A 13151-nucleotide genomic window follows, 5' to 3' on the forward strand; every position below is an offset into this window, starting at 1 on the left:
AAAAGGTAATGCTCGCAAAATAGCGAAAAAATAAGCTATAGGATATCGGTAGATAAAAGAAAATATAAAAGTAAAAATTTGAATAGTTGGTTAAACATGATAGAGAAATGTCACGAATATTGGAAGTATTACCCAAAATGGTCAGAGGTCCAATTCAGAGTAACATTGAAGTGTAAAGGATTTATTAGAAATAATAATGAGTACTAGCTCTTGACTTGACAGTCGAGTCTAGAAAGAGAATAACATTGAATTCTAAGATGAGATAAGGGAGTTAATTAAGGAACAAATTGAAAAGCCCATATCCGGATAAGATTGGGAAGACAAAGTAAACAAAAATTTTAAGATGTCTAATGATATTTTGAATTGTCCTACCAGGGAAGGGAGTGAATTAGTAAATAGTAAGTTAAATAAAAGTGAACAAGATGATGCAAAATGGCACATAAGCCTAGATCATAAATAAAGATGAAAGATAACGGTTATAGACCTATGGCTAATGATTAGATAAGTAATTCTAATATGACCATAATGGTCACTTAATAAGGAAACATGAATCGAAATATTCAATAGAACAATAGTAAGAGAAGATTAGTCTTATACAAATAAATTAAATGTTGTATTAGATTGTTAGAAGTCTTACATAGACTTAAAGAAAAGAAGATTATAAGATTATATAGAAAGGAGAAAGATTAAGTTCTCGCTTCATAGGATCACACAGAGTCCTAGAAGGAGTGGATCCGTTAGCATACAGATTTGCTTACCTCTAGAATTGAAATAAATTCAAATTTAACTCATGATGAGAAGCTCAGAAGGAACTTGGCACACGAGGTGAAGCAGTCGAGAAATATATAAATATCATCGATTAAAGTATTATGGACCATCATTCGGACCATGAAGCCATATGGAAATGTGAGAAAGACATGAGAAAACAACACACATGACTATTTAAAGACTAACAGTGAGTAAAATTTCAGGATGAAATTTTTTTTAGGGGGGGGGGGGGGAATTGTAACACCCCTATATTAAGCAGTCTATGCATTCTACTGTTTCGGTGGTCGGTGTCTGTCCGGACAGTCAGGATGTCTAGACATATGCTTATGTCAACTAGAAAAGCCCTGAACTAAAATTAATAGTAATTACCAGAAGGTAAAATACAAATAAGAAAAATAAAGCATAAAAGGTTAAATGAGCCAAGGTCACAGCGATGGGTAACCGTACCGCGAAGTGACTGCGAGTTTAGTTATAACCCTATTTTTGTATGGGGCATTGTGACACCACAGGCCTAAGAATTATTGAGAAGCAAGGGGAAATGTGAAAATCACAGAAAAAGGTAGAGAACTAGATCAAATAATTAGATCATGGTTCCGAAAGAAATACAGAATTATTGGTAAACCAGATCAGACCGGTGAGGGGCAATTTGGTCAATTCACCCTTAGAGGTGACTCATGGCCTAACTGTCTAATAAAATGTGAGAAATTACAATTTCAAAATATAGATTTAATTTGAAGAAGTAGGGAAAAAGAAAGGAAAAAGAAAAAAAACTAAAAATAGAATTATGACATCACTTAAGTGATGTATGCATGACATAAAAATTATTTTAATTTTTATTTTATTTATTTTGGGGATAATTACACTTAAATAATAACAAAAAAGAAACGAAAATAAAATGTTGTCTTCACCCTTAACTTAGGCCACCCCACTCTCTCTCTCATCTCTCTCTCTTTGTTTTTCTCTTCCACCATGAAAGCTTCCTTCAAGCTTCCATAAACCCTCATTCTAGCCATAAATCCCATAGTCCCCTCAATTAAACCTTGTCTTTGAGTCTTGAAAAGAAGATTGGAGCAAAAAAGAAAAGGAAAAATTGAAGAAATAAAGACTTGAAAAATCCAACAAAAAGATTAGTGATGAATTTTCTAATTTCCTCTTTATATTCATGCTTAGGCAATTGAACTAAGTAAGAAATTGTTGAAAAATGAAAAAAAATGACATGTTAAAGGACTACATGAATTTCGCCCAGCCCAGGGTTGATGGGAATTGAAGTGTTTGGTGAAGTTATAACATGATTTAGAGCTTGTGTAATGTTGAATATATGATGTGAACATTGATTTGTATGAATTAGAGTTATTGATAAATTAGGGTTCTTAAACCATGAGAAATTGGGCGAAAAATTAGAGATTTTGGGATTTGATGCAATTAAACCTAATTAAGGTTTGAAATGGTCAATTGGAGTCATTTGGAATGTGTTTGAATGGTTGGAATGGGATTGAAATGGTGAATGTGATGCTGCCCCAATTGGGCAGTTTGACCTTGGTCAACTCAAGTGGCCATAACTGAAAATTGGTTACTCCAGTTGGTGTGATGCTAGTTGGAGATGGAAATTAAGATATAATTCAACAATTTTAGTGAAGAAACCTTACCCTAAAACTAAACACAAATTCGTGTAAAATTTGGTCAAATCTGGATTAGGCACACTACTCCTATACAAAACTGACCATATGAACAGTACTTGTTCTAATGGCCATAACTTGGACTAGGTAGGTCAAAATAACTTGAATTTTATACTGATAGAAAGCTGAGACATAGCACTACAACTTTTATGAAGAACACAAACTTAAATTCTTATCATAACCCATCCGAAAAGTGAGCTGCAGTTGGCATACCAAAACTGCCAGAACAAAATTGGTACCAAGAATTATGGGTTAAAACCAATCCTGCTAGCCACCTTGAAATTAATATAACCTAAGCTACAAAACTCCAAATAGAGTGATTCAAAATGGGAATTAAAACTAAGACAGTAAGAAACAACTTTGATGAAGGAAAGTTGGCCAAATTCCCACGGTAGACAGATAAATGGAACAGTACAAATAAGTAACCCAAAACTAAAATTTTGATATTTAACCCTAATAGGCTTTGAATTGAATTTGGCAATCAATGCTAACAAAAATATGACTCAAAATGTGGTATTCCGGTGTAATTAGAATTAGCATATCTAATTAGCGTGAAAAAGTCAATATTTTGACCAAATAGTCAAATGAATAGTAACGACAATTACACTAAGTACAAAGGACTCAATTTTATGGGATAAATTAAGTGTACAAAATTTAGTTATTGAATTTATTAATTTGAAATGAATTGAATAAACATTGAAACACTCTAGTTATGTGTTTTAGTGGGAAAGGAGCCTTCCAAGGAAGGAGGAGGAATTGAACCAAGACAAGCCTAGATAAGAGGTTTGTGCACAACTAACTTATAACACCCCTAAGTTTGATAGTGCGTTCTACTGTTCCTGTGACCAGTATTGTCCGGACAGCTAGGATGCCTAGAACTACATTTAAATATTGATGAGGAGACATAAAGTAATGAAATACAAGAAAAGAAAATACAAGAAAAATAAAGGAAAAATAATAGTAATGAAATTTAACCAAGTTAAACGAGCCGAGAACACGAGCGATGGGTGACTGCACCGGGAAGTTGCGGCATGGACCGTTGACTAGCCCTAAACTGCGGGGCACCCTGAAAAATATTTTTAGGACTTAAATAAATGTCTATTGAAATATAAATACCATTAGAAATATCAAAGAAAAATTAATTAATTAGTACAAAGAAAAGTGAGAAATCAAGAAAATGATAAAACCCGATGTTACCGAAAAATCGAGAATGCAACCCGAACAGGGGCATTGTGGTCATTTGACACCCTAAGTTGTCTTTTGACCTAAATGTCTATTAATAATACATGATATTACACTTGTAAAATGTCATGAAAAATTAAATTGGTGGTACATAAATTAAATAGCAAAAATTAGGAGTTAAATGTGGAATTTGAAAACTTTAGAATATTAAATACTTAAATCTCCACTTAGTGGTCCACTAACACCTAAAGTGGACCATTAATCTTCATTTTGGACAGTAGAAACACACCTTCTTCGAGCTCTCAAAATCCAACCGAAAATGGAAGAAAGAACCTCCATGGCCGCATTGTTTACAAGCTTCATGCAAGCATGATCCAAGCCATTTTTCCACTAGCTCCCTTCACTAAAATTGCTCTACACCACTTGGGCAATAGATAGGCAGCAAGAAGATCAAGTTTAGTCAAGGTTTTCAAGAGTTTCCAAAGTGGTAAGTAGGTATTTTTGATGCTTGCTTCATTAAAGTTTGTGTGGATGTTATGGGTAGTTGAATTGTGGAAAGATTTTTGGAGTTTGATGTTTTAAGGGAGATGTATATTTTTAGTAGCCATGGAAACTCCATAAGAACAGTTTATCCTTGCATGTAAATGGTAGATTAAAGTGTTGATGAAGTGTTTATGTGTGTAGGAATAAATTGGGTGATGTATACTAAATGTATGTGAATGTACACTTGATTTTGGAAGCTTAGAAGTTAATTGAGAGAGATGTATGAATCAGAAACTTGAAGTGTAAACTAAAATATGTTATTTCATGGTTTTGTTTATGGAATTATATGGTTGAATTATGGTGCTTGTTATGGCAGCTTGTACATGTGTATAAAGGTTTGAGTTTGGACATGTAAATGAGCTAGGTTATGTGGTTAAATTGTTTGTAATTTGAACTTAGAAAATTCTAGACTATAATGTGCATATTGAGTGTGGCTATAAGCTACCAAAATGACCAAAAATGTGTTGTCAAATGTGTTTATGTTATGATACAAAACAGAAATGGCATGAAGGAAGTGACTTGGTGAGTGTTGAATGTGTCCTTTGGTATGTAATGAAGAGTATGTTGCAGGGCAGTGTATATTTTGTCTTAGAACCTTAAGTGTGTGGCTCCAATTAGTATGAAACCAATTGAAGGTGAAACTAGGCACAAAAAGTGCCAACTTTCATGAAGGAAGCTTACCAAAATTCTGCTTAGAAGGTAACTTGAAAAATGACCAAATCCGGATTAGTGCATTTAAGGCCTGAAAATTTACCATTTGGGCAGCAGTTAGTGTTTTGGCCATAACTCACTCAAAATAGGTCCAATTGACCTGAAATGTTTACCATGAATAGTTGAGACATATATCTACCAGTCTTATGAAGACACCAAAGCCCAGAAATGACCATAAGCAAGTCAAATAGCTTGCACAAGTTCGAGTCCAATGACTGGCCGAACCTAAAATGACCTAAAATGACTTAAAGTGACCAATTTTGGTACATTCTGACCAGCAATAGTAAAATGACCATAACATGGTCTAGTAAACTCAGAATGACCTGCAATTTTGCCCCGCGTGCAATAAGATATAGATCTACAAGTTTGTAGTTTTGACTAAAACCCAAAAATTGAGAGAACTAGGTCATCCGGCTAGGTCAAATTGGTATACCGGAATTAGCCAAATTTCAATAAAATGCAATATATATGGAAATGAATTTGGTAACATGTACTAACACTAAAAGGCTATAAATGTGACATATTGGTAACATTAAAACCTAATTCACCTAGACTGCATCGAGGGTCGACATCTTAGGTTGACTAAGGAAATAATAGAATTCAATAAATTAATTATTAAGTTTTATCCTTAGAGACAGTTTAAATGAGTACTGAAACACTTCAAATTGTGTTTCTCAGTTAGCAAAGACTCAGGGAAAGGGAAGGAAACACTGAGTCAGAGCTAAGAGACAGTTATCAGAGGTTTGTGCACAACTAGTTTTTAACTAATTTTGTTTTGAATATTTCATATGATTAAATGACATATTTTTCTTATGTATTATGTTTAACAAGCATTCTGTAACACCCTCACTGTAGCAATTCCATACATTCTACTGTTCCGATGACCGGTGTCGGTTCGGATAGTTAGAACTTCCGAAAAAATAATTAGACTAGAGTGAGGAGTCATAAATAACTCAAATATTAATAAGAAAAATTTAGAAAAAATTTTAGAAATAAAATATAACTAAGTTAAATGAGCCGGTGCCCTAGCGATGGGTAACCTAGTGGGAAGTTGCGGTTCTCGCAACTAGGAGCCCTAAACCCAGGGAAAAATTCATAAAATAATTTTTGGGACTCCAGAGAAGGGTCATTGAAGTTTCTATGGCATTAGAATGCCAAGAAAATGCTTAGAAAATTTTTTCAATCGGTACAGACAATTTTAGTCTGTTAAGCCAAATGGAGGGCATTTTGGTCATTTCGCCTTCAGAGGTGATTTTTGACCAACTTGTCCAGTTAAGTAAATAATTATTATGATCTAAAATATGAATAAATATTGTTAAAAATTGAATTGAAAATGAGTAGAAAAGAAAAGAAAAGAAAAATGAAAGAAATTGGGAATTATGACATCACATGATGTCATTAGTGTGCCTCCACCCAATCACATGGTGACACATGGCTATAACTCACTTAAAATGAGTTAAATGGGCAGAAATGAAAGAAACAAATCAGTTTTCCTTTTACTTTCTTCTTCCATCCATAGCTCTCCTAACCCTTACCACCATTAAAGCTTATCCAAGCTTTATAACCCACCCAAATCTCACTTGAAACCCTAAGTCCACTTCAACAAAATTTGTCTCTACATCTTGAGTAAGTGTTTGGCAGCCAAGAAAATTAAAGAAAGTGAAGGAAAAATCTAAGTTGGGTCAAGAAAAAATTTTGCTCCATTCAAGGTTAGTGCCCTAAACAATTTCTTTCTTTCTTTAATCTTGTAAGCATGCTAAATCAAGTAGAAAATTGTGTGAAATTAAAAGAAAAACTTGAGTAAATGAAATCTATAAATTTGGCATCCATGAGAAAGTTTAAGGATTGTTGGTTTTTGATGAAATTAAGTGGCTTAATTATGTTATTGATGAGTATAGATGATGGATAAAGTGATTTGGTATGAGTTTGGTGTGTGTATGCCATGAATTGGAAATTAGAGTTAGGGTTTGAGCATGAAATTGAGACTTTGATCATGTAATGATGAAAGTGAGTTTTAATGGTCAATTAGTGACCATTTGGTTATTAGTAAACAAGAAATGAAGTGTGTTTAGTGATGGGATTTAGGTTTAGTGTGGCTGCCCTAGGTGACCTGCAGAATTGGACATGAGTCCAGCAGGTTTGGGCAGCCATAACTTGAATTGTAGAGGTTCAATTGGTGTTTGGCCAATTGGACATGAAACTATACACATAATGGCACAACTTTTGTGAAGAAACCATGCCCAGAAAACCAAACCAAGTTGACCAAAAGTTTGCCCTAATCCGGGTGACCTGCAATCTGCCTGGGCAAAATGACCAAATGAACAGTATTTGGTCATTTGGCCATAACTCAATGTAGAAGGGTCCAATTGACCTGAAATTTTACCAGAAACAAACTGAGATATATACCAACAACTTTCATGAAGAAACATAACCCAAATTATGACCATAACCTAGTCAAATTGCCAACCAAACTTAGGTCACCAAATCTGGCAGAACCAAATTGCCCAGAAAATCTGGGTACAGGTCACTCCGACCAGTTATGGTAAAATGACCATAACTTGAGCTACAAAACTCCAAATGGAGTGATTCAAAAAGGGAATTAAAGAAGACACAATAAGGAACAACTTTGATGAAGAAATGTTAACCCAGTTTCCACTCTAAAATTATCCAATGGAACAGTAAACTTAGGTAGTAAAAACCAAAAATTTAGAAATGCATCTAGGGGACTTTAAATTGCAATTGGCAATTAATACTAGCAAATGTAAAACTCAAAATGTGGAATCTTGGTGTAATTAGAATTAATATATCCATTAAGTATAAAAAAAGTCAATATTTTGGTTGACTAGTAAGGTGAATCGTAATCAAAATGATTAGTAAATTAAGATGAAGACCTAGAACCAATTCTAAGCTTAAATGCTTATAATTGTAGGACAAATGTGGACTATGCATCCTAGTTAAAATTGTTAAAAAGAAATTAAGGCCATAAATTTGAAATCCATGAAATATTCATGGATTACTTGAAACATGAAAAATAAGTCACCTAATTGATGTGAATAGATAGTTAGGGCTTATATGCCCATCACAAATGGAATTCATAAAATAGTAGTAACTCAACTTGAAATATAAAATTTGTAATTACATAAGTAGATTCTTGAATGTATAAATGAGAAAGGAAAAATATTTTGAATACAATGGTACATGTGAACCATTGTTTAGAATTGTGATCAATATGAATAACATAATGAATGAATAAATGAACCATATTAATGTATGAATGAGACATTAGTTCTCATTATTGTAGAGAGGAGAAGTATTTTGAGTACAATGGTATAAAAGGATAATTGATGTGAATTGTGATCATATAAATGATCAAATGAATGTATGAATTATAATTGAAATTTATCATGAAATAATGAAGTCATAAAACACAATATATTAATATTTAATGATATTATGTGCCCTTGTATTGCCTAGACATGTGTGTCAGATTGGATAGTTTGGCATGCCAATAGGGTATTATTTTAGCAGTACTGCAAAAGGCTTTATGCTTGTATTCATGGCTTTATGCCCGCATTCATGGCTTTATGCTTGTATTCATGGCTTTTATGCCCGATTATGTGTTATCATGGCTTTTTAGCCATACTGACTGCATACATGGTTGACGTTCCGCGTCCCATGGTATGACGGCCTGAGGCACCGCAGTGTCCAGTGCCAACGATCCGTTATCCAGTTTAGTCAGCCTGTCATAGGTTACTTGGGCAGTGAAATTTATTGAAATAAGTTAAGAATATTAGTAATAAAAAAATATTAGAAATTAAATAAATGAGTAAGATGACCTAAAATAAATGAGAATAGTTATTTATTAGAAAGAATCGAAATGAACTGGACCGATATCAAAATTTACTTATTATGAAACAATCTGAGACAACCTAGCAAGTATAGAGAAAATGCTAAAAGATTAGTAAAGAAAATTATAACATAAATAAATATTGCAAATGTGACTTATATAATAATATAAGCACAAATTTATTATTTTGAGATCATTTTTCTTTGTACATTATTACTGTACATTGGTGAAATAAACACTTTCAAAAAAGACTAAATTAGGATAAAACATATTAAATTTTAGAAACCGCATGTGAAGTATAAATAAATCTTAATTATTTGAATTATGTTTAATTTCTATATTTATTTGTATATTATTTCCTTGTTATATTATTGCACCACTAAGCAGCAATGCTTAGCGCGATGGAATTATTTCCTTCGCACAGGTACTGAAGCTAGAACCCAATGGTCGTTTGACTGGGAATTTTGGGAGTTTTGATCAGCAGAGTGTCAAAGTTTGTCACCTCCTCAGCAATGCATGTAGATAGGGCTCACATTAAGCATACCATGTATTTTGTGTATGTTATTTATTTCTTATATTGTAATGTAAATTAGCAAATTGTAATTAATTTGTATATCATGTAAATTAAGAATTTATTTTATTATTGCAAATGATGTAAATTAATGCAAATTTGAGAATTTTGCTATAAGAATGGAGCATGAATGAATTTGTACAAATGAGTATAGATTTGAATTACATAATGATTTTTTAAATGATGATATGAGTGGATGAGATTATACTTAGAAAATATTGGTGAATTTTCAAATAGTTGAATAGTAAAACACGTCAAATGAAAATAAAATAGAGGAAACTCCGTTAGTTTCTCCGTTGAAAAATAATCGATATTAAATATAACAAGAACAAAATTTTTAAAGAAATAAAGTAAGATAAGTTAGGGTGCTCCGGCACCGAATGTAGCATGCTTTGCTCGGCTACATTGTAGTCGGGCGAGGGGTGTTATATTTATTGGTATCAGAGCACGGTTTAGGCATTCCTAGGCATAGATAGATAGAATGAGATAGTGTGCATAACATGCATTGCATTCATATGAGTTAAGGTGACACTAATGCAGATCTATTTTCTTGGTTATTTTAGGTTAAGGTATGGACTCAAAATCGCAAAGGGCAGTAGAAGAAGAAGTAGTAAGCCGTATCCCGACTGGGAGTGATATTGGAAATCGGGGAGATCCTGCTCCACCAGTGCAAGAGGTGCCTGTACAACCCCAACAGGCCTTGTTTGAGCAGATGACTGGATTCTTTTGACAGATGACTGGGGTTATTCCCCCCACTGTCTCAGCAGAAATCACCTCTAGGAAAAATTAGGAAGTATGGAGCTGTAGATTTCAATGGTAAAAAGGAAGACGATTCTTTAGCGGCTGAGTATTGGTTAGAAAGGACTGAAAGAGTCCTGCAGCAGCTCCATTGCACACCAGAACAGAGTTTGGAGTGTGCAGTTTCGTTGTTACAAGAAGCTGCTTATCGATGGTGGGATGTCGTAACCAAGGTAGTGCCACCATCCGACGTAACTTGGGAATTCTTTCTGATAGAGTTCAGAAAGAAATATATTAGCTGTGTTCATAAAGAGGAACAAAAGAGGAGTGGTGATCAGCAAAAGAGGAAATTTGGACAATCTAGTAATAAGAGGCCTAGAAAACAGTTAAGTCAGACATCTGATCAAAGTAGGAGATCTAGACCCAGGCCTATACCCAGAAGAGATCAACCGGAAACACTAGTAGTGAGTGCGCCAAGACTAGCAAGAAAATGTGGCCATTGTAACAAGTGGCATAAAGGTGAATGTAGGGGATTGACTAGAGCCTGTTATAGATGTGGGGCCATAGACCATCGTCTGAAAGATTGTCCTAAGAGGAATTTACCATGGACCCAAACAAAGGTTGTGGAAGGACCAAGTACAATAGTAACACCACTTCCAAATGTCACCCAAGCCGGAGAGGAGCAAGAAGCCCCAAATGTGAATTTGAGGTAAAGTATCCTTCCCTTTTGATATGCCTAAGTGTATAATGATAGATTTGAAAAAAACTAAATAGGACCATATATATAAAAGAAGTAGACAGAGGGAGTAATAGAAAGGTAGAAGAATTATCTCAGAACCTAAAACACCCAGTAAATTTCGAGGACGAAATTTAAATTAGAGGGGAAGAATTATAACACCCGCACTGTAGCAATTCCATACATTCTACTGTTCCGATGACCGGTGTCGGTCCGGATAGCTAGAACGTCCGGAAAAATAATTAGACTAGAGTGAGGAGTCATAAATAACTCAAATATTAATAAGAAAAATTTAGAAAAAATTTTAGAAATAAAATATAACTAAGTTAAATGAGCCGGTGCCCTAGCGATGGGTAACCTAGTGGGAAGTTGCGGTTCTCGCAACTAGGAGCCCTAAACCCAGGGAAAAATTCATAAAATAATTTTTGGAACTCTAGAGAAGGGTCATTGAAGTTTCTATGGCATTAGAATGCCAAGAAAATGCTTAGAAAATTTTTTCAATCTGTACAGACAATTTTAGTCTGTTAAGCCAAACGGAGGGCATTTTGGTCATTTCGCCTTCAGAGGTGATTTTTGACCAACTTGTCCAGTTAAGTAAATAATTATTATGATCTAAAATATGAATAAATATTGTTAAAAATTGAATTGAAAATGAGTAGAAAAGAAAAGAAAAGAAAAATAAAAGAAATTGGGAATTATGACATCACATGATGTCATTAGTGTGCCTCCACCCAATCACATGGTGACACATGGCTATAACTCACTTAAAATGAGTTAAATGGGCAGAAATGAAAGAAAGAAATCAGTTTTCCTTTTACTTTCTTCTTCCATCCGTAGCTCTCCTAACCCTTACCACCATTAAAGCTTATCCAAGCTTTATAACCCACCCAAATCTCACTTGAAACCCTAAGTCCACTTCAACAAAATTTGTCTCTACATCTTGAGTAAGTGTTTGGCTGTAACACTCTCCCGGTAGCAACTCCGTACATTCTACTGTTCCGGTGACCAGTGTCGGTCCGGACAGCTAGAATGTCCGGAAAAATATTTAAACTAAAGTGAGGAACCATAATTAACTTAAATATTAATAAGAAAAATTTAGGAAAAATTTTAGAAATAAAATACAACCAAGTTAAACGAGCCGGTGCCCTAGCGATGGGTAACCCAGAGGGAAGTTGCGATTCTCGCAACTAGGAGCCCTAGACCTAGGGGAAAAATCATAAAATAATTTTTGAGACTCCGGAGAAGGGTCATTGAGGTCCCTATGGCATTAGAATGCCAAGAAAATATTTAGAAAAATTTTTCAATCGGTACAGACAATTTTGACTCGTTAAGCCAAACGGAGGGCATTTTGGTCATTTCGCCTTCAGAGGCAATTTTCGGCCGACTTGTCCAGTTGAGTAAATAATTATTATGACATAAAATATGAATTAATGTTGATGAAAAACTAATTTAAAGTTCGTAGAAAAGAAAAGAAAAGAAAATACAATAAAATGCCAAATATGACATCATTATGATGTCATTTAAAAGTTTCCACCAATTATAATCAAACAACCATTTCATTAACTAATAAAAAGAGATAATTGAGACAAAAGAAATTAAAAACACCAGCTGCTTCCTCCTTCCTCAAACCAGCCGAAATCCTACCCTTGCCCTAAACCTCCATTAACACTCCATTCAAGCTTAAAAATCTCTCAAACCTCACCCTAAAACCCTAAGTTGTCTTCACTAAAATTAATCAACACACCCTAAGGAAGCTCTAGGCAGCCACAAAGAGGAGAAATTTTAGATTTTTCACAAGTTCAATAAGTTGAGCCAAGAGGTTAGTGCTTATTTATGTTAATATTCCTTTATTTCCATGTTAAGGACTTGAATTTAGTATGAAATTGTAAGTTAAATGAACTAAAACTCATGTGTATGTGTACCATAAATTTCGGCAGCCCTAAGGAAGGAATGAGTCTGATTGTTTTAATGGACTTAGAATAAATTAGAGATTATGTTTAAGGTGTATATACACATATATGATGAATGAAAGTGTTTAACTAGGTGTATGGGTGAATTAAAATGGGAAATTAGGGTTTTGGGAGTGAAAAATTGGACTTGGCTTATGAAATGATTAATGGACATTCTAATGGTCAATTAGTGACCATTTGAGGCAAGTTAATCATAATTTGAAGTGAACTAAAGTGTTACAAACCCAATTGGTAGCCTGCCTAGTGAAAGCAGCAATGAGGCTGTGAGTCCAGCCTGTTTGGACTACCATATCTTTGGCTGTGTAGGTCCAATTGGTGTTTGGCCAATTGGACATGAAACTAGAATTATAATGGCACAATTTTTCTGAAGAAACCATGTCCAAAAGACCCAAGCAAGTGAACCAAAAAT

The sequence above is a fragment of the Hevea brasiliensis genome, chromosome 5 (assembly GCF_030052815.1).
Source record: "Hevea brasiliensis isolate MT/VB/25A 57/8 chromosome 5, ASM3005281v1, whole genome shotgun sequence".
NCBI classification, from domain to species: domain Eukaryota; kingdom Viridiplantae; phylum Streptophyta; class Magnoliopsida; order Malpighiales; family Euphorbiaceae; genus Hevea; species Hevea brasiliensis.